This window comes from Cryptomeria japonica, chromosome 7, assembly GCF_030272615.1.
Source record: "Cryptomeria japonica chromosome 7, Sugi_1.0, whole genome shotgun sequence".
Lineage (NCBI taxonomy): Eukaryota > Viridiplantae > Streptophyta > Pinopsida > Cupressales > Cupressaceae > Cryptomeria > Cryptomeria japonica.
In genome coordinates this window covers 144,065,238-144,092,013 of record NC_081411.1, presented here as the reverse complement: position 1 = coordinate 144,092,013, position 26,776 = coordinate 144,065,238, and positions in this window count along the sequence as shown.

Genomic DNA, 26,776 nt, shown 5'->3' with positions numbered 1-26,776 from the left:
CCCACTTCTTTCCTAAATTAAATAAATAAATACTTATTTATTTAATTAATTCATTATCTTTTTTCTAAATCCTAGCCAACCAAATTGTTCACATGGATCATTATTTAAACTTTTAGTCATGTGACAAGAGTCAAATTTCTCCTAATCCACTTGATCCTTCTTCAATGTCCATGTTCATTGAATATAAAACTCAACTCACCACTTAATCACATTGCTTCATTTCAAAATAACCTCTTGATTCTATTCACTCTTATCTTTTGCCTTCACACCTCTTAATCTACTCCCTTCATCTTTACCTATCATCTAAGCCTATGCTTTCTCTTTCATCAATGTGATCTTGGCCATTCATAATTTATCCTATTAATCTAAATCCTTCATTCTCAAGGTAATTTCTATAAATGAGGCTTCTTCCTCTCATTTTACATCGCACATAGCTTGAGAATACCTACATTCATCCAAAATCATCTTAGAGCCATACATCATCACAACTACAATTCACTCCCTTTTAAGGTCTTCTACAAGTGCATACAAATCTAAGCAGAAATACCATTAATACAACATCATGGAGGATAGGACACTAATGTAGACAACCCTATCATGAATGTGAGTGTATACTTGTATTAGTTTTTAGTTACATGCATGGTAGATCTCTATTGATTGTTTGTTGTTCATTAGTTTGTAGATATAGGGTTAGTGGTTGGATCTTTAAAGTTTACAAAGAAGTACAAATTTAGCATACACATTTGAGCACGCTAGGTGGGACCTTAAACCCTTATTACTAATCATTATATTTGTGTTTTGAAGTATTTTTAGAAGTTGCAATTTGAATAGTCAGTAATTTTTGTTTCAAAGTTTTTGTGAGTTCTTTCCACATTTTTGTTCATCAAATTTGCAGTTTTTGTCTTTTGCAACTATAATTTCAGTTGGTTTTTCCACATTGTAATCATATTGCACTTTTGCCGGTTACTATCCCATTTTCATTGGATCTTGTTGTATTTTGTGTAGGATCTTATCATGTTTCTATTTTGAAGGTTCTCTAGGTTTACAAGTTTCTATTTTACATATCGGCTACATTTTTGTCAAATCCTACTACAATTTTCCTTCATATTGTGGCTTTTGTTATGTTTGCAAGTTTTCTATTTCCTGAAACATTTTTAGGGTTTTAGATCATACATTTTTCCAAAGTTTTCATGTGTATTTGTTAGGTTTTCTTACATTTTTGCATATTAGGAGTTTATTTTTGTAGGTGGTCACCTTGCAGGTTTTTTGTTTGTATGTTTTTCTCTTTTGGCTACACATTTACAACATCTAGCCACATTTATAAAGTTTTTGTCTATGTTTGTGTTAGGTATTGCTGCATTTATACATTCTATATCTATATTTCTATTCAATTTTTTTTTATTTCTAGATTTAATTTATTTTCAACTAATGGTTAATCGTAACAAGTTGTGTAACTCTAGCTATCCAAAATCAAGAATATAGATTACTAACATATTTGTGAATCTAAATTAATTAACAAGTTTCTTATGTGCGTAGTGTGCTTGTACATCTATGGGTGGACCTGAACAGTTATACATGTATCCCCTCCCCTCACTTGCATGGACCTTGGGTGCAAGAGAAACGTAGAATGATGCCCATTTTCCTTTTCAGTAGGAGGCCTACCTATGGATTTCATCACCTCAAGGTTTGACCTCAAACACACAACTCCAGTGTGTTGCATAAATGGGTGGAAGACAAGCTTGAGTCAAATACTAGCAAGTACTTGATATATATGTTTGTGTGTTCCCTAGTGATGCAAGACACATTGGGTGAGGACTTAGGTATGATTCTGTAAAGCTTGATTGACATATACTAAGTATCCACATATATAAAAGTTCATGTGCATGCGTTATTGGAGCCCTTACTATGAACCCTTTTTTGTTTAGAGGCTGAGCCTATTGGCATGACTTGATTGGTTCAAGGGATACAGATCGTATCCTGGAGGCACTACGCGTGTATCTCCCATAAGATAAAAATCCCTTGTGTTATAAGGTTTCTTTTGTAACCTTTTGGGGTAAGAGAAAAGGTGTGCTAGTTGTCAACTAAGCTTATTCTACCATGCCTATGCCACCTAACCTCTGGCTATCAACTTCAGATAGGTAATTTACCACTAGGGCCTAGTTAGGTGACCTCTTTTTCCACCTTAGGTTGTGTTTTCTTACAAGTGTTTTTATATTGTGGGAAATGTTTATCTTGTCATATTGGGTTTATAGGGTTCCTGGTATGTCTTTCTACTTCACTATAGTCTTGGCTGCACTCTTCAGTTGTTCATAGGGTCAATCATTTTATCTTTTTTGTCATATCAAATCTTATTTAAATTAACCCATCCTTTAAAATCTAGAATCTATATTTGTCCTCTTGATAATATATCAGCTTTGACATCAGTAGGCAGTCTTTTGGTTAGGATCTATCATGTTTTAATAGGAGACCATTTTTAGATTAATGAGTAGGATTATCTTACCTTAGAATCAATCATCTCCTTGTTTGTAACATCCTTCTCGATTTATCAACTTGTGACTATCTATCATAGTCCTATCTTAATCTTGTCGTCATTTTAATCTAATCTTAATGTCTTAGAAATAACTTTTGGCTTTTTCTTCATCTCCATCCAAGTTGTCTATCTTAGTCTAGCCCAAGTCACCATATTTTCATATCATTGTCTAGGTCAAGAACCCTATTGCACGGTCCAAACTAGAGCCCAAAATCTTAGAGAGAGACTTCAAAGATGGAAACCAATTTTTTTAATAAAATCATTTTCTTGCATATCATTATATGAATGATTTGAAATCTTTATTCGTATTCCATTAACATCTTTTCTTTCTTTAAATGCAGTTGTCCCCATTCATCAGACGCTATTTCAGTCTTTCCAACTTGTCTGAAAAGAAGGGAATATAGAAATCCGATCTGTCAAAGTTTTTCCCACTCCTATGACTGTAAGGAAGGAATATAAAAAGTAAAAGGAAATTATTAGTTCCGTTGGCTTTAAACATTCTGAAACGCTCGTGTCTCTATCAATGTAAATAAAGCTAAGAAGTAGTAAATGTTCTGCAGAATTCGGGCACCTTTTTCGGAGCTTTCAATCAAATCTTAGTCTTTTCAAGTGCAACGAACTTCTTTAAAATTAGATCTTCTCACACAAATCGGACCATGGAAACCACTTTTTCTAATTAAATCATTTCTTCCTTATCTTTATATGAATGATCTGAAATCTTTATTCGTATTCCATTAACATCTTTTCTTTCTTTAAAAGCAGTTGTCCCCATTCATCAGACGCTATTTCAGTCTTTCCAACTTGTCTGAAAAGAAGGGAATATAGAAATCCGATCTATCAAAGTTTTTCCCACTCCTATGACTGCAAGGAAGGAATATAAAAAGTAAAAGGAAATTATTAGTTCCGTTGGCTTTAAACATTCTGAAACGCTCTAGTCTCTATCAATGTAAATAAAGCTAAGAAGTAGTAAATGTTCTGCAGAATTCGGGCACCTTTTTCGGAGCTTTCAATCAAATCTTAGTCTTTTCAAGTGCAACGAACTTCTTTAAAATTAGATCTTCTCACACAAATCGGACCATGGAAACCACTTTTTCTAATTAAATCATTTCTTCCTTATCTTTATATGAATGATCTGAAATCTTTACTCGTTTTCCATTAACATCTTTCTTTAAAAGCAGTTGTCCCCGGTCATCCGACGATCTTTCTCTGAGTCTTTCCAACTCCTCGGACACGAAAGGAATATAAAAACCCGATTTGTCAAAGTTTTTCCAACACCCTGACAAGAAAGGAATATAACTAGCAATTGCACCTTGGTGTGCAATGGGTACGCGGAAAACAAAATTATTGATCAAAACAATAAACATTAAAAATAGAAGAATATTTGTAAAAGAAAAAGAATTGATAAAGTGACATATTGCAAATCATTTTTTTTAAATAGGTTGAACAAGTTTAATAATTCATCATATAGAGATAATTCATTTATGACCAATAGAATGTCATTGAAATGAAGGATATGAAGATTCATATGTTAGAATTTGTGTTATATATAAATCTAAAAAAAGGATCAATGGTTAATGGTGTTTCAAATAAGTATGTAGAATATGTACAATATAATAACAAACAATATGGAGTTGACCACATGGTTTACATTATCTGTGTTTGAATATAAGAACTTGAAATGTTCTTGGAAGCTGTCAACCCAATACAAAATCAACATGCATAGACAAGATCCTAATTTTTTTTATATCTTCCCCATTAGGTTTTGCTTCAATTGATTTTTGATCCTTGTAAGAGGATACATAATTACATAGTTGATTTCTAACTATAAAGAAGAATAGTGGTCAAAATTTTGATAAGTTTAACAAGTTTAATAATTAAACCTATAGATATCATTCATTAATCATCAATATCAAGTCCTTGAAATCAAGAATAGGAAGATTCATATGTTAGAATTTGTAGTATGTACAATATGTATCTTATCAATTGTGTTAATGATCTAATTGTAAAAAAATTAAATGAAATAAATTTTAAAAAATAATTTTTAAAAAATATAGGAAGCATCAATTTCTTTGATCAATTAAAAAAATCCATACCCTGTTTCTTGGTTATGGTTGTAACATTTAAAGGGAGTAAAATAATCAATGTCAGATGAAATATCTTCTATTGTAAATTTGCCATTTGTAGAGAAAATTTTAGATGTGCACAAAAATGATCATTAAGAGGCAAGCTAATTTAAGAGCTACCTAAATTATCAAATGCACTAATACACCTTTATTAAAAGAACAAAATAATGTTTCAATGAAGAATTTTTTTTTTTAAAATTAAAACAATTACAGATGGAGCATTGTTTTGACAGACATTTGCAGTAGGAATGACTGGGGATGATTTAGCAAATGGCTATGACATAATTCTTTGTGATAATTTTTTGACCACAACTCTCATTTATTAAGAATCTCATAGACTTTTCCCAATATTTACAGAAAATAAAGTAGTCTAAAACCTACCATCAATTTTTATTTTAGGAAATTTATTTTATTTTAATTAAAAAGGTGTAAGATGCTTAGGAATTTTGGAGTGGAGACCATATAAATTTTTATTTCCATCTAAACATTCTTAAAAGATTAAATGTGTACCAGGAAATTTATTACATGGTAGGACAATTGAGTTTGATAATGATTAGTAGGTTCCTATCCTTAATTTCAAGGAATTGATATTGGTGATTAATGAATGATCTCTATAGGTTTAAATATTAAACTTGTTAAACTTATGAAAAAGTTAAATTTTGCATTATGTCACTTTATCAATTATGGTTTTGACCACTATTCTTCTTTATAGTTAGAAATCAACTATGCAATTATGCATCCTCTTAGAAGGATCAAAAATCAATGGAAGCAAAACCTAATGGGGAAGATATGCAAAAAAAATTAGGATCTTGTCTATACATGTTGATTTTGTATTGGGTTGACAGGTTCCAAGAACATTTCAAATTCTTATATTCAAACACAGATAATGTAAACCATGTGGTCAATTCCATATTGTTTGTTATTATATTGTACATATTCTACTTACTTGTTTGAAACACCATTAACCATTGATCCTTTTTCAGATTTATATATAGTACAAATTCTAACATATGAATCTTCATATACTTCATTTCAATGACATTCTATTGGTCATAAATGAATTATCTCTATATGATGAATTATTAAACTTGTTCAACCTATTAAAAACTAACCAAGAAATTGGGCATGAATTTTTTTAATTGATCAAATAAATTGATGTTTCCCCTTTTTTTTTTAATTTCATTTTCTTTAATTTATTTCATTTCATTTTTTTTACAATTAGATCATTTACACAATTGATAAGATACATATTGTACATACTACAAATTCTAACATATGAATCTTCCTATCCTTGATTTCAAGGACTTGATATTGGTGATTAATGAATGATCTCTATAGGTTAAATTATTAAACTTGTTAAACTTGTCAAAAATAAATAAAATTGCATTATGTCACTTTATCAATTATTGTTTTGACCACTACTCTTTTTTATAGTTAAAAATCAACTATGCAATTATGTATCCTCTTACAAGGATCAAAAATCAATTGAAGCAAAATCTAGTGGGAAAGATATGCAAAACAAAGTAGGATCTTGTCTATACATGTTAATTTTGTATTGGGTTGAGAGGTGCCAAGAACATTTCAAATTCTTATATTCAAACAAAGATAATGTAAACCATGTGGTCAATTCCATAGTGTTTGTTATTATATTGTACATATTCTACATACTTGTTTGAAACACGATTAACCATTGATCCTTTTTCAGATTTATATATAATACAAATTCTAACATATGAATCTTCATATCCTTCGTTTCAATGACATTCTATTGGTCATAATGAATTATCGCTATATGATGAATTATTAAACTTGCTCAACAAATTTCAATCCCATTAAAGAATGAGTGGATTTGTCAGTAAATATTTACCAGTATGTATAGGAAGGTACTTGTGTTTAAGGCCATGTACTTATTATTGTTATTATAACTTTAAATGATAAGCGTAAAACATGAATTCATGCTGTCAATAAACCGAAGAGCTAAATAATTTATACATAAATTTCAAATTTCAAATTTATAAAATATTTATTGCCATATAAGAATTGTCTAATAATCCAATGGGCTCTCTCAACAATGGTTTAGATATATATAAATTGAAAATTTCATTTTTTTATAAGTATTATTCTCCATGAAATTTTTATCAATTTTTTAACGCTCAACTAATTTATCTTGCCTAGTGAACAATATCAAAGGTAAAGAGAGGGATATAGAGAGAGTAGGAGACATGGAGTGAATAAGAGAGAGATAGAGATAGAGATAATAAGATATGGTTTGGAAGGGAGAGGGAGAGATAGGAAGATAGAGATGGAGTGACAGAGAGTGGTAGAGAAATATAGAAAGGAAAGAAGAGAAGTAGCGCAATATAAAAAGAGGAAGCAATAAGGAGAGAGGAGAGATAGGGATAAATAGATAAATAAGAGAAAGAGATTTCAAAACATATTTCAAATTTCTTGTTAATTATTTATCTCAATTTATTTTCAACTATTTATTTTAACAAAATAAAAATAATAAGTTTTGTATAATAATTAAAAAATATGTTTTATTTTCAAGCTTGAATCTAAATTAAATAATAAAATGGAGAAAAATTAAATGTAAAGTCAAAATGTATCAAAATCAAAATATTAATAAAAATGATAATTTAAAAAAAATTAAAATAAAAATATTTTTCAATTTTAAAATTAAATACTTTATTTTAATATTTTTTTTTAATAAATTAGTATAATATTTTTTTCCAAATTATATAAAAAAAATTAATAAATATAATAAAAATGTATGTAAATTTAATAATTATTTAAAAAAATTAAAATAAGAATATATTTCAATGTTAGAATTAAATATTTTATAAATATTTTATTTTTAAATGAAGTAGTTTAATAAATAATTCAAATTATATAAAAAAATTAATTTTAAATAATTAATAATTTTATAATAAAAATGATCTAACATTATTATGAAAATACATTTAATGATCTTCATATTCTAATGGTTTTTTTTTTTTTAAATCTATTTTATATTATGTAAGCTTTTATAGGTAAAAGAGGCATTAATATTTGGAAGGAAATAATTGCAAGAGGTTCTTGGGGGTAGAGCCCGCTTGGGAACGTGTCCCCAAAACTTTAATTTTTTTCATTTAATTTCCTGCACCTAGCGGTACTATGGCAGCGTATAAACAGATAAAGTATGAAGTCGCAGAAAAAAGAGCAGATATGATTTACAAAAAGCATTATGGCGGACGGGAAATGGCAACAGGGAAATGGAGACGGGAGAAAACAGTCAAAACGGAAGGGAAAAACGACCGGCGAAAATCATATCTAACGGTTAAATAGTCGTGAAAGGTGTGAAAGGAAGGAAGGCAGTCTTTTTACGCACTGACACCGTACGCAGTACACGAAATAGGGAAAAGAATAATCAATGGTGGAAACATCTCCAATGGTCTTGCATTCGTTTTGGCCGACTTTCAGCCATAGATTTTAAAGATTGTGTGGTTCATCTCATATAGGGAACGCCTTCCGCGTAAAAACCCAATTTGTCAAATATTTTCCAACTCCCTGACTGCAAGGAAGGAATAAAGTAAAAGGAAATTATTAGGTATTTCTATTGGCTTTAAACATTCTGAAACGCTAAGAAGAAGAAGTAAATAGAATATGAATTTCCGGGCTTTCAATCAAATCTGTCTTTTCGTACACTATTTCGGATAAGAAAATCTACGCAGTTCTTGGAGTAGGGGAAGGGAAAAAACATAAAGAAGGATAAGGATTCCCTCCACGAATATGTATAACTTTTCGTACACTATTTCGGATAAGGATTCCCTCCATGAATATGTATTGTGATAATTGCGAAAGGCGAGTTTGGTCGAAATAATACTACATCTCTTTTTCCGCTTTAAAATTACGCTTTTATAAGTGAGTTTGGTAGCGTAATCTTATCATTTTGACACTAATTTTGATAATAGCGCTTGCATCTTAATAAGCTGCAATGGTTACATGATTTGGATGTTCTAAAAATCATTGAGACGGTACATTTTTTCTTTAATTAAGTCTATTTGTAAGCAACCATTTTATGCTATATTCATAGTATGTGTACAATAGAAGACTTGCGTGATGAAAAATTAGATTAATTTGATTAATTTCTTGATATTGTCTTTGATGATGACATTACATCAATATGTTTCATACATCAATTTTAATTTTAAAATGATAATTTTTTAACTCTTATATATTCATGAAATATACATACAAAATAAATAATTTAAATTCTCACAAAAATAAATTACTTAAATATTTGTTATATAATATATATGTATAATTGATAATCCAAATTTATTATTATATAATTCCATAAAAAAATACCATTGAATTCCATGTTTAATTTAATATAACTATATATAATATATTAAACAACTAACCTATTTTTCCTCTATTTAAAACCTCAACATGAAAATATATAAAATGAACTAAATTTATTCCTTGTTTCAACTCATGGAAAAGACTTATAAGCAAAAATCTCTAATTTGTGGGAAAGAGCTTGAGAATTCTAACCCTAAGATTATAATTTGCATTTTCATTATTTTGTTTCTTTTTGAAGGGCAAATAGTTGGTGGCAAGAAGAGTAGAAGAAATGGAAGCTATATCTCTTTTTCATGTCATTCTTTTGTTACATTTTTCCCTCATTGGTTGAAGTGGAAAGTTAGTTTAATTGAAAATAATTTCAAATATGAATGTATCTTTTTTCATTTAGTTTAATTTTTTTTCCATTTAATTAATCAACAAAAAGATAAATAGTAACAAATACTAATAAATAATACTTAAATTTAAGTGGGAAATAAATTTATAAACAAATAAATATAATAAAACTGAAAAAAATAGTTTAAATATAACAAATATGTATTATATTTTAATATTATTATTATCTTATGATTATAATATTATCTTATTATTTTTTATTGTTATATTAATATTTTTATATTATCATAATAGTAATGTAATATTAACTATATATAATTATATGAAACATCTAAATTTATGCTTAAATAACTTTCAATGGTTCATGATAAATGATTTAAAAAAAATTATTTGATCTCATTAATAAATAAAATTAACAAAAATAATAATTTTCTAAATTGTATATCATATTTTTAAATATAAAATACATTAATCATCTTAAAAATTAACAAAATATAGAGGGAAAAAAAAATGGCTTTGCATGTGAAAAATTGATGCAAAGCATCGATAACCATTTTCAAGCATTCATTTCTGCCACGAGGATTTCATAGAGGCTTCGCAAATCGCTTCTCTGTTTTGGCAAACAACTCTTGGGCTGAGGATCTTGGTATGACCATATCACGAACCCACAAACAAGAGGCCCAAACAAGGACTATGCTCTAATGACGAGTCACTCTCGATCCCAACCTTTGCAGGGAAGAGGGGGAGCCCTAACCTTTTCAATCATTGTTGGGAGGAGGGTTTTGTAAAACCTAACCATCCAAAAAGTTCCTTTGCTCGAAATTCTCTCCCTACACGAAATTCCTCGGATAAATTAACAAAGGGTATGGAAACCCTAGGTCACCATTCTATCATGAATCATCAAAATTCAAAGGAAGTAAAGCATCCTAAGATGAATTTACCTTCGAATCCTCAAGCAACTTCAAATGGGCTGGTCATTGAAATTGATACCCAAACTCAAGCCAGGTATCAAATGCATTGCAATGATCGCATGATCTTTGCTCGATGGAAAGGCTGGGGGATCTCGTCAGAACTAATTATCAACTGGTTGTCTTCTTCTTTCAATAACTAGGTAAAAATTGACATCCTTCCTAATAATTTCCTTGCTATTGAATGCAGTAATCAGGGTTTGAGAGATAGATTGCTAAATGGGGACATATTAACATTCAAGGGTCTAGGGTTTGATTGTTGGGAATGGCAACACCTTTTTCTCCCATCTTGATTAAGTTCCTACATGGTTAATAGAGCAATTTCACTTCAAAAATTTCCTATAGAATTGTGAAATAATGATTTTTTAAGAATAATAGGCAATAAAATTGGTAAATTTGTAGAAGTTAAAAAATCAGCCCTTAGCTTCTTTAAGAAGCATCTTATCATTAACATGAATGTAAACATTAAATCTTTAGAGCCCATTACACTGAAATGTGATAATTATAGTTTAACCCTAGGATTACCCTTTTATAATGGCTCTTTCGATGACATTATTGCAAGGAAGATCCCTTCTGAGAAGCCTCTCCCTGGAATGTTTCTCAAGTATGATGGTGCCTCATTTAGATTTGTGGTAGGAGGGGGTTTTACCTTTGAAGGCTATAAGGCTAAAATCAACCCTAATCATCACACCCCTGATCCTTTAGAGAACCTATGTCCTCATTCCCATCTCAATAGCTCCCCTGTCAAGACCTCTCGCTCCCTTCTCCCCCCACTACCAAATTTTAGTCCACCTATAGTTGATTCAATGCTTAGGGTTCGAGACCTGGAAGAAGGTGAAATCAGTGAGTTGCCCCCTGAGAAGGGTCAGCTTGGACATGCTAATATTTCATCATCTAGTTCTCTCACCCCACCAAAGAAGTTGAGTCCCTCAAGGTCTCCCCCTCTTATGAAACTAACCTCCTCTATGCAACCAGTGGAGAAGGATAGCTGCTCCCTAGTATCAAGAATGGCCTTTGAGGGGGCAAAGGATCACCCTCCACCTTTGAAGTCTATTTTTGATACAACTGTAGAATTTGGGAGTGATTGAGTGGCTAAAGAAATTAACATCATTACCAATTTTGTAGGGGAAGAAGTAGTAAACGACCTTATGGATCAACTTGTTGATGAAATCTTGGATGCTGAGGAATTAGAAAGAAAAAGGGATTTCTATGTCCAAAATCTAGTGGATATTGCCAGAGTAGACTTAGAAATAGAGGAACTCTTTATAGCATTAGATAACTTAGAAAATGATAATCCAAACACTCTGGGCATTCACATCTCTGAAGAAAGCAAAGACTCTCTTGATTGTGCTAAACTCAGTAAGAGATGAGGTAGAAGATCCCTGGCCGAACTAAGATCAAAGGATGGGGAAGAAAAGGGTCAGTCTAAAATATCTACTCTTTTTAATGCAGGGGAGGGGAATTTTCTCCCCATAGAGCCATGAAAATCATAACATGGAATGTTAGGGGTCTGAATGCCCCTAACAAATAATGCATCTTACAGCATTGCATCTCTGATTCAAAACTAGACATATTTTAATTCAAGAAACTAAAATGAACTCCTTGGAGATTGCCCTTTTTGAGAAAAAACTAGGCATCAGACAGTTGAAGCATTCCCCTGCTATAGGGGTCTTAGGGGGTTTAGCAATCACTTGGGACTCTAGATTTATCCCATTTACACCTCTATAAATTAAGCAAAATTGGATAGGAGGAGCAGTTGCAAGTTATAAAAAAACCTAAGATTCAAATTGATTAACATTTACGACCCTATCTAGAATAGGGATAAGGCTCAAGTGTGGATGGAACTTGAGGCTTTCCTCAGAAGTTACCCAAATGAAATCTATATCATTGGTGGATATTTCAATGCCATCACTAAGGTAGAAGATAAAAGAGGAGGAAGTAGAAAACTCCCTCCATCGGCTATAGATTTTAATCATTAGATCCATAGGAATTCCCTATTGGAAATCCAGACGGCAGAGAATGCCTTTACTTGGAACAACAAAAGGATAGGTTTTTGTAACATTGTCAAGAAATTAGTTAGGTTCTTCATCCATGGGGGACTCTCAGAGCTCAATTAGATCATGGAAGCAAAGTCTCTCCCTTTATCAGGATCAAACCACTTTCCACTCCAACTAGATTTATTATGAGACCACTCCCCTAGAAACTACCCCTTCAAATTTGAGAGCATGTGGTTCAAAGATGACAACATTTTAAACATAATTGAAAATTAGTGGAGAGGCTCCATGTTCTCAAGATCGAAGATGTTTATTGTTGCAAACAAGTTAAAGTTTATATAAAGGAAGCTCTTGGAGTGGAATAGGATAAATTTTGGAAACATTTTCGATAAAAAAATCTTAATAGAAAATGATCTTAAGAAGGTTAACACTAAATTTTAGGAGAAGGGGATGGATGAACATCTCTTCCTTAAGGAAAAAGCACTACTCTCTGAGTATGAAAAGATTCTGTCAAATGAAGAGATCTTCTAGAGACAAAAATCTAGGGAGACTTGGTTGAGTGATGGAGACCGGAATACCAAGATTTTCCACAATAGTACGAAGCAGAGGCGATGGGTTAATCGAATTTCTATCATAAAGAATTGCCAAGGCTCCATCCTGTCCGAACTAGATGAGGTTGCATCTGAGGCAGTAAGGTTCTTTCACAAAATTTTAAACAATACTAAGGGCTCCAACCTAAGAGGCCAACTCAATATTATCAAGAATCTCCCAAAACTCATTAACGACTACCATAATAAATGCATGTTAAATAAATTCTTTGAGGAGGAGGTTAAATTTGTCCTAATGGAGATGAATCTGGATAAGGCACCGAGCCCGGATGGCTTCCCCACCAGCTTTTTCCAAAAATGTTGGGGTTTTATGGGGACAAAGATCACAGAAGCTTCAGAAGGTGTTAGGAACTCAGGAAAGATTCTCAAGGAGATCAACAATACTTTCCTTGCTGTAATCCCCAATAAAGAGAAACCTGGTAGCTTCAATGACTTTAGACCTATAGCCCTATGCAACACTCTTTATAAACTCCTAACCAAAACCCTAGCAGCCAGACTTCAGAATCTTCTCCCCATCATCATTAGTGAAGAACAAACCGGTTTTGTAGCAGATAGATCAATCTATGATGGGGTAATTATAGCCCAAGAAGCTATTCATTCGGTCCATCTCAATAGTGCCCCAAGCATGCTAGTCAAATTAGATATAAGTAAAGCTTATGACAAAGTGGATTGACACTTTTTATGTAAGTGCTTGGAGGCATTTGGCTTTTCCAAATCCTAGATCAACCCAATTTTTGAGTGTATCTCCACCCCTAAATTCTCTCTTATGGTTAATGGTTCTTCGCATGGTTTCTTCAGCAGCTCGAGAGGGCTCAGGCAAGGAGATCCTATGTCCCCCTTCCTCTTCCTCATCATGGCAGAAGCCCTAGGAAGATCCATCTCTAAGGTTAAAGAGGAGGGTGGGACCCAAGGACTATTACCAGTGGCCTCCCCTCCTTCACCCACCAGTAATTTGTTGATGACACGATGCTTTTTGGTCAAGGAAGTACAAGGGAGGTGAGTGCCTTCAAAGGCATCCTCAATTCCTATATGTTAGCTTTGGGTCAAGAGGTGAATTTGGAAAAATTGGCAGTTTTTATGTTCAACATAGACCCCTCATTAGGAAGGGAGATCTACAAAGTCCTGGATATCAGTCAAGGTACCCTTCCTTGCAAATTTCTAGACATTCCCCTTGATAGGAGAAGAAGATCTTCAAAACTATGGGACAACTTGGTGGATAAAATCAAGTCTAGGATTAACACCTCGAAAGGAAAATGGCTTTCATCTATAGGTAGGATAACCTTGGTTAGATTAGTTTTGTTAGCTATGCCCATTTACTAGCTCTCTTGTCAACATCTATCTTCTTCCAAACCAGCTGAACTCAACAAGCATTTAAGAACTTTCTTTTGGCAAGGGGCTAGTGATGACCAAAAAATATCACTCATATCTTGGGACAAGATATGCAAACCTAAAGAAGAAGGTGGAGTTGGTATTAAAAACCTCCATGATTAGGGAAGAGCCCTGGCTGCCAAGTTGGTCTAGAGAATGTTCAGACCCCCCCACCTCAAATGGGTAAGGCTATTGTACTTTAAATACCTTAATGGAGGGAATCCTATCCAAATCTTCAGAGAAATCAATCCTCCCAGAGGGTCCTGGTTATGGAATTTCATGCTAGATTGCAGGAGTATTATTTCAGGTAAACTTACTTGGAACTTAGGGTCCGGGGATAAAGCCCTTTTTTGGTCTGATTCATGGGGTGGGTATAAGGAAATTGAGAATATCTATGACTTTGGTACCACCCGTAGCCTCCTTGAATCACATAGAGGACCCCTGTTAAAAAATTATATCTCCCCTTCAGTGGAAGGGGTTCGATGGCAGTGGATCGAGAGGGATGATGAGGATATCCCGGTAGGGGATAAAAGCAAACTTATGGCAATTCTCAGGACAAGGATTATAGCCTTAGGTCATCATGAGGATAAGCTCGTATGGGATGGTTCCTTAAGAGGGGAATATAGCTCCAAGGATGGGTACTCTCATATCTCCAAAGTGTATATAAGACCTATGTTTGAGCTTCCCTTGAAACTTTGTTGGGATAGATACTACTTGTCTAAGGCTAGTATCTTCTCCTGGCTTACGATTAAGAATAAGCTCCTAGCTCCAGACAAATTTAGGAGAATGGGGTATGAGGATCCCAACATATGTCCTCTTTGTAAGATGGACGAAGAAGACACCAACCATCTCCTCCTCAATTGCCCTATTTCTTCCCAATGTTGGGTCTGGTTCACCAAAAAAGTTGAGTAGTTTGTGGCCTTCCCCCACACCATCTTTGGAATGCTCAAAGCTTGGCCTCTCCTTAGGCGAGGCTATCTCTTTGAGGGTTTATGGATAGCTCTTTCATCTTCCATAATGTGGGAGCTATGGAAGGAAATAAATAGACGTCTCTTTAAGAATGAAAAACTTGAGGTTCACAGAATCATCAATAGAATTGATTCGACTACTACTGAGCTCATGAACAATCGGCTTTCATCTGGCATAATAAAGAATGCCTCAGTAACCTAATAGGATTAAAAGATGAAAAAATGCTAGGAGGGCTTATCTTTTCCTCCCTTTGTAGGGGAGGGTCCTATTGTAAGTCTTTGATCAAGAGTTGAATGTAGATGGTAGCCCCTGGGTGAAGGATGGGTGAAGTTAAACTTTGATGGAGCATCCCGTGGCAATCCAGGGCAAGCAAGTATAGGATGCTCTATTCATAATTGGGAATGCAAAGAAATTGCCACCCTTGCCTCCCCAGTTGGCATCAAAACCAACAATTGGGTAGAATTGATGGCCCTTGTGGAGGGTCTGCACCTATGTAGGAAATTAGGAGTTAAAAATTTGGATATTGAAGGAGATTGAACTATAATTATCAATGATCTTAGGAAAGGCAACATGCCTAACTATAGACTAAACACTTTGTTGTAAAAGGCTATTGACTTATGCAAAGGTTTTGACAGGTTTACAGTCAACCATATTTATAGGGAAGGTAACAAAAGGGTGGATGAGCTGGCCAACGTGGGAGTGGATGGAATCAAACTCCTCTCTAAGTCTCCCTAAGGCCACCCCTTCTTTTTCTCTAGCCATAAACTCATATATTCCTTCAAGATGTATATACATTAATACACATATACAAATACTTATATATGGATACATATATATACACAGTATATTCCTTCATTCTCACTGATCATGACCTCCATCCTCAAGCCAGGGTAGAGGTTCATCTTTCAAAATTCTCGTATATACTTATTTGGGTATTTATATAGATATTCACCTTGTGATATACATATATCTTCATATACAGCTTCATATCTGTATTAACATATGTGTGTGTGTGTGTGTGTGTGTGTGTGTGTGTGTGTGTGTGTGTGTGTGTGTGTGTGTGTGTGTGTGTGTGTGTGTGTGTGTATTTACTTTTATCCATAAATATTTACTTAGAAACATACTTTTACATATATACATATAGACACACACACACACACACATATACATATATATACACATATGTTCTATAGATATATATATATAGATACAATCCTCTTATATATAGATGTATAAACATACATAAAGGTATACATATATTTTTTCCCGCAGGTCTCATTTATTCTTATTTACTTGAGTACTCCTGAATTTAGCCTTTCTTAGAACAAGCCTTATATAATCTTGTTGATTTGTATGTATAAGTTTTAAGACTAGGAGGAGGCAATACCATACATAAATAGGCATAGGTATATAAACGTGCATGCATATCTCGCAACTCAGATATATGTGGTCATGGATATATAGGTATTATTATTCATTTAGATACTGCCTTCTACTAGGATTAAAATTTACCTAGCTATCCTCTTCTCTGTTTTCCTACATGAACCCCTATATTTAGCCAGCCACAGTAGACGTATGAGATGTCATGATCAGACATCATACATCAACTCTTTTTCTTGATCAAATCTTCTTGATGGCTCCTTGCAAAGTCGAGGTGACACTCCCTTAGTGATTTGTTAGATGAAGTACCCTTAGCTTGATGGCTAAAGGTGGTGGTAATTATGACCATGATCCTCGGAGATTGCATTCCTTGCATCGTATCTACTCATTATGAAGTTGCTCATTTTAAAGCATTAAATGTGCGAGTTCTATTTAGAATGTCAAGATGGTCTTCCTTGTCATTTCTCAGTTGTGCTATGGTGGATACCCCTCTCAGGCTTCTAGGGTTGAAACGCCAAATGGCCTTTGTGGGTGAGATCAAGGAAGAAAAAATGAAGGGCATTCTCATCCAATAAAACCCTCTGATATCTGGAGCTGTAATGAAATATCTAGGGAATGACTTCATCATGAATGAGGACTGGACTAGAGCGAACCATGACATTGCAGCAATGTTTTTAGCCCTTTCAATGCAATTTGAGAAAGATAAGGATATTGTGGTGAAACTATGCAAGAAGGTCTTCATTAAATACATCTTGGGTGAATTAGAAAGGGTGGTGATCAACATAGATGAGGAACTTACAGCTCCCAAACCTCAGGATTATGATATTCTTATTAGAATGAATAACCCAGTTCCTCGCTACCCCATTCTATTAATTGACAACCCCATGGCCTTTGAAGCTCTTTGTCTTGTCAGAAGTAGAAACCTCCTTTTCCTCTTATGGATTCTTCAAGTTAAGAAACCTCCTCATGAGAAATGGTTGATTAACTATCTAGAGGTGGAGAATATCACGATTATCCATGATACTATGCCAATCCCACGCTCCCCTACTGGCCCTTCAGCAATAAAACGAGAGAGCTCTAGATCTAAGCCTCCTCACAAGCTAGGCAAGAAGGGCTGAAGCTCCTTCTAGATGACATGCATCCAGGTTTCTACATCCTGAGTTCCTTTTGTGTAGTTTGATCTTTGTGGTAGTATGCTTTTGTTTTCGAGGAACTCCTTTTATGTTTTCAGAAGTAACAAAACAAATTACATTTGGATGTTTTTACTTAGCTTAGAGATCATTGATAAAATGTCTCATAAATATGTTTATGCTTTGCTAAAACAATCTCTATGAACTTTAGGCTATAAAAGCCTTTTACTACCATAATATAGATTTACATATTTTGAATATATATAGACATACAACTATATATCCATATTTATATATAGATATATGTATACATGCTTATATATATACAAAAATGTCATCCTTTTAATTAGGTTCTTTCAGATATATAGGCTCGGATAAATATATCATATTCATCCTTCTCTCAAATTCAGTTTCTTCCTAGTTATTTCAAGTATTAGCTTTAGGTCTGGGCTTGCTTTGATAACTTTTCATTTCACTTAAGCTTTCCCATGGCATACAATTAGGGCATGGAGGGATCTTTGTTTGAACTGAAACCTATGATGGATGGTAGCCCACCGCGCTATCTATGCAGAACTTTTTATGAAGAGTTTGCCTCTAGATTGTATAATTAGCTTATCCATTAATCTACTATGATGGGTCTTGAGCAATGACCATTCATTATGTTTCTTGGAAATTTTGTGGAGCTAATATCTTGAGTTTTTTTATGTTTTTATGTTAACAGGGTGACCATCCTGCATGTATGATCAATTGTGAAATTTAGATTAGAAGCTGATCTCTGTTTCTTTTTCTTTTTCTAACATTCTGGTGAGAAATATTTGGAGCATTTGTACAGTTTAGGGGGTAGGGCTTTCCTCACCCGATTATTTCAGGTAAAGATAGGGATGTCGCTTACATAAAGAAGGGTCACCCCAAGAGATCAAAAGATTGTTGCTCTAATTTAAGAAGGGATTCTCTCATGTCCTCTTCAAGACTATCCTAGTCGGGGAACCATTATCATCGCCATTATTGTAACTTATACTATCCTAGCCACGGAACCATTATCATCCCCATTATTGTAACTTAAATTTCATTTTTCTGACCCTTACAGGATCTGGGCTAGACCAAAGGTTTTCGTTCCTCCATTCTTTCCTACCAGTGCCCACACTGAATGGAGGTGTAATTGTAACTATTTTTTAATTAATAAAATTCTTTGTCTTCAGCCTTTTATCGATCAAAAAAAAAATTAACAAAATATATTTTTAAAAATTATTGAGCTTGATAATTTTTTCAAAGTAAAATAAAATAATTTTTGAGTTAATTAAATCTTTATATATGTTAGTTTTTTATTTAAATTTAACAAAAATTATATAAAAAATATACATTTTTTTGCATATTTTAATAAAATAGAAATATAACTTCAATTAAAAAATATCAAATTTGAATTGTAGACTTTTCTTTAATTTTATATTTTTCTTTAAATTCAAAATTTTATTATTTAAAAAGATTAAGATGAACATTTTTAAACTTATATCCAGCTTTAATCTTACCTAGACATTTTATCATTTAGACAAAATATTAAAATTATGATTTTTAAATTTGAAAAAATGTTAAAAGTAAACTCTAAATTTATCCTAAATTACTATTATATACTGAATAGAATATTCTAAATTACCATTCAATACTGAATATAATTAAGTAGCTTATATATATTTAATAATATATATAAAATAAGCTAAGAGATATCCTTCTCGAGGAATCCGCTGTACTTTAATATAATCAATTAATTAAAAAATATATTTAGGATTCCATTTCGTTCAATTCTAGATTTAATAATATAGATAAGATTGGGATTAAGATAGTAGGCCTAATTCAATAAGGATTAGAATATATATAATCAACCAATATGCGGTTGATGTTGCAATCATAAACTAACCTACAATGTGAATCATTAGGGTGAGTGAATATAGAAAATTTTATTTGATACTACATTTTGTTTTGATATGTTAATATTAGCAACACTTCTCACTCTTGAGATTTAAATAGAATAAACTCCTGATGCCACATGAATAAAAAGATTACTAATACATAATTATTATTTTAAAAATTATTTTATTCCCATCCACATTTTTTATATAACCTGATACTTCTTACCTAGTTTAAATAGAATAAAAACATCAAAACACTAAAATATATTTAGAATCTTTAACATAAAATTCTTAAAACATATATACTAATTTTAACTTTTTTAATTATAAAAATGAATCTTGATAATTATTGGGTGTTTGTAACACTAAACATTTTGAAACAAATTATATTAAATTCTCATAACTTGCCTGTAACATCATCATGGAAATTTTCTATACAAAATGATTCTATTGATGGTGCAAGTAGAGAGATAGATAAGGTTGTTAGGGTAAATGAATAGAGACAATTTTATTTGATAGTACATTTTCTTTGTTTCTATTTTACGGAATTCAAATATTTTTTATATTTTTATAATTACTTATGTCATGTTTTAATGTGTTGATCTTGGATGTCCACATTAATAGCTAAATAAAAAAAAAATTCTCGATAAAAGGTCAAAGCCATTAATTATATAAAATATTACAAAGTTCTAACAAAAAGAAAAATTTAAATATGCTATACCAATCCAGAGATCAAATCTGACAATTCTACTCCAAACCCAAAATCCAGAGATAACCCAACCAAGATAAAGACTGTTATGCCAAATAGGACCAAAGCATCCTATAGACTAATCCAAAAATAAAATGATCTTGAGGCTCATAGCTCTTCTCCAAGGATAATAGAGGTTAGAAATTGTATCTTACTTAAATGGAGGAAAAATCGGCCTAGATTTTTATAGATATACAACCATCTACATTGGAAATTCTCACTAAATAACTGGAAATTAGATGAAGATTTGCGTCCAAACATTCATCCATACCCACAAAAATACAAAGACCACTACAATATCCAAAGGCAAGCAAAACTTTAGTTCAACTTTCTTCTACTTTGTTGTCAAGTTGTCATTGCTGCAGGATTAGGATTTTACCTGAATCAATATTGAAATACAACTTGATGTTAGATAAAACCTTTTTTAAATCCTTGATTAATTAGGCATTTGTCTAGTCTTCCATTCCAAGATCTAGGGGCTTATTTTAGTCCAAATAGATCCTTCTTCTATCTGCAAATAATATTTGGATCATATTTCAAAAGAGAAGGTTCCAATAGAACTAAGTTTCCATATCCATTCATCCTCAAAATGAGGTAGGAAGAAGGATTAGTTAGGCAGAAGTGAGAGAAGCTCTTTAGTTTCTGTTAAAAGTTGATTTCAAAGGAGGACAAGGATATCATCGGACTTATGAGTCAGATCTTCAATGATTTTCCAAGTTGCCTGGTTCCCTTGCCAATCCACATAGTTCTAGATCTTTCCCCCCCATTTCCTACTCAGGCAGTTCTTGACAATTCTTAGTTGGGGTTGATTAGCAAGTGCGGAGTTTCTAGTCTAGACATCATCCCACAAATTAGTTTTATTACCATTCCCAATGATCATTCTGCCAAGTTTTTTGATAGAATTGTTTGTTTTACCTATATTATTTAAGATGCGGGATCCAGAAGGAACATCAGTTTGACTAAATAATTTATTGCTTCTCTCATTGTTAAGGTATTTGGCTATCACTATTTTAGTCCAATCTTTTTTTCCTTCTAAAAGTTGCCATCCCATTTTAGATAGGAAGGATTTATTAAAGTTTTTTATTTTCCTTAAACCAAGACCCCCCCATTTTATAGGTCTACAAACCTTATCCTAGGCAACTAGGCATAGTTTTCTTCATTCCTTAGTACCAGACCAAAGGAATCTTTTTTGGATGTTTTCAATCTTCTCAGCCACTTTACTAGGCATTTTCAAGAGGGAGAGATAATATATATAGGGATATTCTAGAGACATGACTTTACTAAAAGGATTTTGTTTGCCATGCTAAGGAGCTTTCCTTTCCAGCCAACTAGTTTTTTATTAAATCTCTCAATTATACCATTTCAAAAGGTTTAGAAGGGGATTTTGAGATGAGATGTAGAGAAAGATAAGAGTCAAGGAGAGTAGTAGTTTGACACTTTAAAATGGAGGTAATCTTATCTTGAAGGTTTGGATTAGTATTCATTAAGAAAATCTTACTTTTTTCATAATTTATATGTTGCCTGGAGATCTTAGCATAATTTTCTAATGTACTTTTCCAGAGGTTAGCTTTAGAGACATAAGCTTCTCCGAAAATGATTGTGTCATCAACAAATTGCTGATGCAAGATTGGCTCAAGAGTAGAAGTAGCCTTCACACCTTTTATCTTTCCTCTCATTTTGAGTTTATCAAAATTCCTACCTAAAAATTCTGCAACAATGATAAACAAATAGGGAGAGAAGGGGTCTCCTTGGTAGAGACCTTTACCACAAGAAAAGTATCCTTTAGGGGAGCCATTGATGAGGATATACAATTTAGGAGTGGACACACATTGCTCAATAAAGTTTAAGAATTTCCCTTTAAACCCAATTTTTTTCAAAACCTCAAAGAGGAATTCTCGAAAAACCCTATCATAATATTTAGAGATATATAATTTAAAAGCCATGGATAGTTTTTTACTATTTTCTATAAAATGAATAAGTTCATGAGTACATCAAGAATGTGTCTCCCTTTAACAAACCCTTTCTAATTTCGACATATCATCTTATCCAACAAGGGTTTGATTCTATCAACCATCACTTTTGAGAGGACTTTATAAATAGTATTACAAAGATTGATAGGAATGAAATCTTTTGTGGAGACAACATTCTCATTTTTAGAAATAAGTGCAATGAAGGTGGCATTAAGTTGTTTGATAATTTTACCTGATCTGAAGAAATTCTTCACTTCCTTATAGATATCAGTACCCACAATTTTCCAATGTCCCTGGAAGAAATTAGGGGGCAATACATTCAACCTCGGAGCCTTGAATGGGGCAAAGGAGAACATAGCATCCTTAACTTCTTGAGGGGATAAATTTTTATTTCACTTTAGCAAATCTTCATTAGATATCACTTTTTGGATAATATCCAGCAAGCTATTAGGGTCTTGAAAGTTGCCTTGGGCATTTGAGTCTTTTAGGCTTAGGATGTTAGTAAATAAGGTTGCCATGTCATTTTCCTCCCTACCCCATGAACCATACTCATTGAGAAGATTTTGTATCCTATTCCATCTTCTATGCTTCATAGTGGATTGATGAAAGAATTTTATTCTTTTATCTCTTTCATTGAGAGATTGTATTCTAGATTTTTGTTTCCGAGAAACCTCCTCTTTCCTATTAAGCTTGATCCATTGATTTCTCAAATTAGCCTCTTCCTTATTTTCTTCCTCCATGGCCGAGTTCTCTTCAATATTTTTTTGAAGATTTTTTAAACTAGAAATGATTCTCTTCTTTTGTTCAAAAATATTGCCAGAGGTGTAAGTGTTCCATCCTTTCACATTACCTTTGAGGATTTTAAGTTTTTGGGTTATTTGAAACATGGGATTTCCAATGGCCGGGGAGTTCCACCATTTTTCCACTAACATTTTAAAATCAGGGTGGTGAGACCATATATTTTCATATCTAAAGGGGTAGAATTTTCTTTCCCTTGGTCCTTTCATAGAAACAAGAATAGCATTATGGTTAGAACCAGATCTAGGGAGGGAGCACAATGAAAGAGATTCATAGTTTCCCTAGTTACTTGTAACTAGAAGTCTATCAAGCCTTACCTAAATCAATTTTTTTCCTTGTCTTCTATTAGTCTAGGTAAATTTAGCGCCTGAGAGGTTAATGTCCATTAACCCTATTGAAGAGAAAATTGAGCAACTTTAGTAAGCTCTATCATACTTTCAAAGTAATCCTCAATGCCACCAGTTTTCTTAGAGGGGTGGAGAGGTGAATTAAAATATCCAACAACCGCCCATAAATTGATCTTTTCATTTCCTATAAAACTGTTTAGAGAGTTCCAAAGCACAGCTCTTGAGGATCAAGCATTTGAGGCATAAACATTTATAAGAAACCATTGAAGGTGAGATCTAAGATCGTTTATGTTCATAATCAGACGGTTTTTAGCTAAATGGATTAGCATGCCCTCAAAGAAAGAGGGATTCCAAAGGGTGGAAATACCTCCAGAGGCACCATCAAAGTCATAATTGAGAAAAGATGATGTGGCTCAAAAAGAACCAACAACATTTTTAAGGGAATCATTCTTCATTTTAGTTTCTTGTATCAATAGGGTATCCACTTTTTTTTTCTAATAACATACATCTAAGCATATGCTTCTTAATAGGATTATTCAAACCCCTTAAATTCCAAGAAAGAATCTTCATTATCACTAAAACATAATACATCTCTACTCACCTGAATAGAGAAACTCCCCAAGACATAGGGAGTTATATTTTCTTCTTCTTGTTCTCTGAGAGATTTTCCAGATTACCTTGTTTTCCTTTCACTATCTCATAGGCCACATCCTTCTGTCTGGAGTCTTTCTAGGAGGGTCTTCCAACCTTGCCAACCCCTCCTACGTCTGCTTTCTTCTTCTTTTTTGTTCTTTACTATCACATTTGTCCATTATTTATCATCATTTTCATCTATAGATAACTAGAACTTGGGCTTAGTTATTGTTGGGGTGGATGAGAATCCCGACATTTGGAGGTTTTCTTTAAGGTTCCCAAATCTATCATTTCTTTTCTTCTTGGGGATCTTTAGTTGGTTTTCCCAGTTAATATTTTTCTTATCCTGAGTTTGGAACTTTCCTTCCTTTTCATAATTTTTTTCTTTCTTTTATGCTTCCAAATTTTGATCTATCCCTTGAGAGTGTCCTATTTCTATTACCATTTCACCTCCCACTTTTGTGGCCTTGGACAATTGGTCATTTGATATCACATTGTTAGGAAATTGGGAACCTTGAATCTGAGCATTTGTAGCAGATAAAGTAGTTGTATGGTCATCAATTTTATTTTTCTTTTCCTTGGCCAAGTTATTTTCAATCTCTTTCTTAGAGAGTTTATCCATTCCAAGGGGGTCCATCTCTAGACATATCTCAAGAAATTTTTCTTGTTCCTCTTTCACCTTTTTGTGACCCTCGGGGGACTGTTGTTTCATTAGTTCCACTCTTTTGTAGGATGAGCTAAGATGACCATATCTTCCATAGTTTTGGTAGAAGGCCTTGTCATTCTTATACTCTATTTCTTCGACCTAGTAACCCAGCCTCGAGAATAGAGTCATCCTTGTTGGAAAGATTGTGTTAATGGTAACATTAAAATAGATTCTAGCAAACAAGAAATGAGACTTTTTTTGAGTAATACTGACAATACCCAGTAACTTTCCAAAGAGTTAGCTATTCCTTTAAGAACTTTTAGGTTCCAAAACTCAAGAGGCAGCCTAGGGAGATGAATCTAGGTAGGAGCCACAACACCAAGATCCAACCAAGGGTTCCATTTACAAAGAGAGAGGTATTTGTTGGTACCAAAGGCCTAAGGCACATCCGTGAGCATACTATCCAAGTCCTCAAGATTTATGAAATTGAATAGAAAGAGGCCATTCTCCATCGCACTAGTAGTAACACTTCCCTTAAGTTTCCACTTGGTAGAAACCTATTTTTTAACCAGTTCCAAGCAAGGGTGGAAAACCAATAATTTACCTACCAAAGAAAGGTTTAGTTTAGCTATTGCTAAGTTGAAAAAAATATCTGGAATCTCCACTTGGTGTTCCTTGACCACACATTCAACTTGTGGGCCAGAGATGTTAGGACCTTTTCCCAACTCTATGGAGCTTCCTCCCAAGAGTTTTTTCGCATAAGTGGAGGGTTCCACTTAAAAAAAAAGAATTATACTGAAGCTGGGGAGGATTGGGGCGATATAGTGAATTTTTAGCCAAAGGTTCCACATGGAGAGTAGGAGAAACCTCAGACTCTAGGACTTGGGAAGCTCAAAGGGGGCCCCCAACTAAAGCAGTTTGTTGGTCTTGATAAATTTTAATGCTTTTGGTCATGTTAATGTTCCTTCGATTTCAAAATCAGTATTTTATATCATTTATTAATGGCTATAGTAGAAGAATATTTGTTTATTTTCTCATAAATAAATCTAAAGTCTTTAGTCAGTTTAAGGAGTTTAAGGCTCTTGTTGAGAATGAGGCTAGTAGAGAGATTAAGTGTTTGGGGACTAATAATGGTGGTGAGTTTTATTTAGTAAAATTTGATAGGTTCTGTAAAGACCATGGAATTAAGTGGCATATGGAAACTCCATACATCTCTCAACAAAATGGAATTGTAAAGAGGGCGAAGAGGATGTTGATGGAGAGGGTTAGGAGTATGCTTAGTGTTTTTTGCCTCAAAAAAAATATTTAGTCTAATGTTGTAGCCATTGCCTACTATCTAAAAAAAAATCTCTTGCATTAGATCTTATTGATAAGATATCAAGAAATAATCCCTTAATGTGATATCTCAAAGTACTAAGATGTGAAGCTTATACTCATGTTTCAAGTAACAAAAATATTATTTTAAAAAAAAAGTTGTTAAGTGCATCTATATAAGTTATGGTATTGGTGGAAAAGGATACAAGCTTTGGAATCCAGTAACAAAGAACATTCAAAACTATTAATTTTGAGAGATGAAAAATATCCATTGTTGATCTACAACCAAGGAAAGAGGAGAAAAATAATAAGAGGGTACTTCACATTCCTCAAGTACCCATAAGAAAGAGGAACTACGAGCTCCTAGTGGACCCCATGATGAGGAGAGCTCTAGCATATTTAAAAGTTTAGAAGAATATGAAGAACCTCAACCATAGCCTTTCAGGAGGTGTACTCATGATTGGTGGCAACTTGAAAGATATGGAACTTATTCATTGCTATATTCTAATTGTATTTTTTATGAGCCTAGGACTATTAGAGAAGTTATGGGTATGAATGATGCAGATTCATGGCTAGAAGCTATGAATGATGAGATGATATTTTTTAAGAACACTGCTTGGATTTTGGTACCTTTTCCTGAAGGGTGTAAGACCATGGGATGTAAAT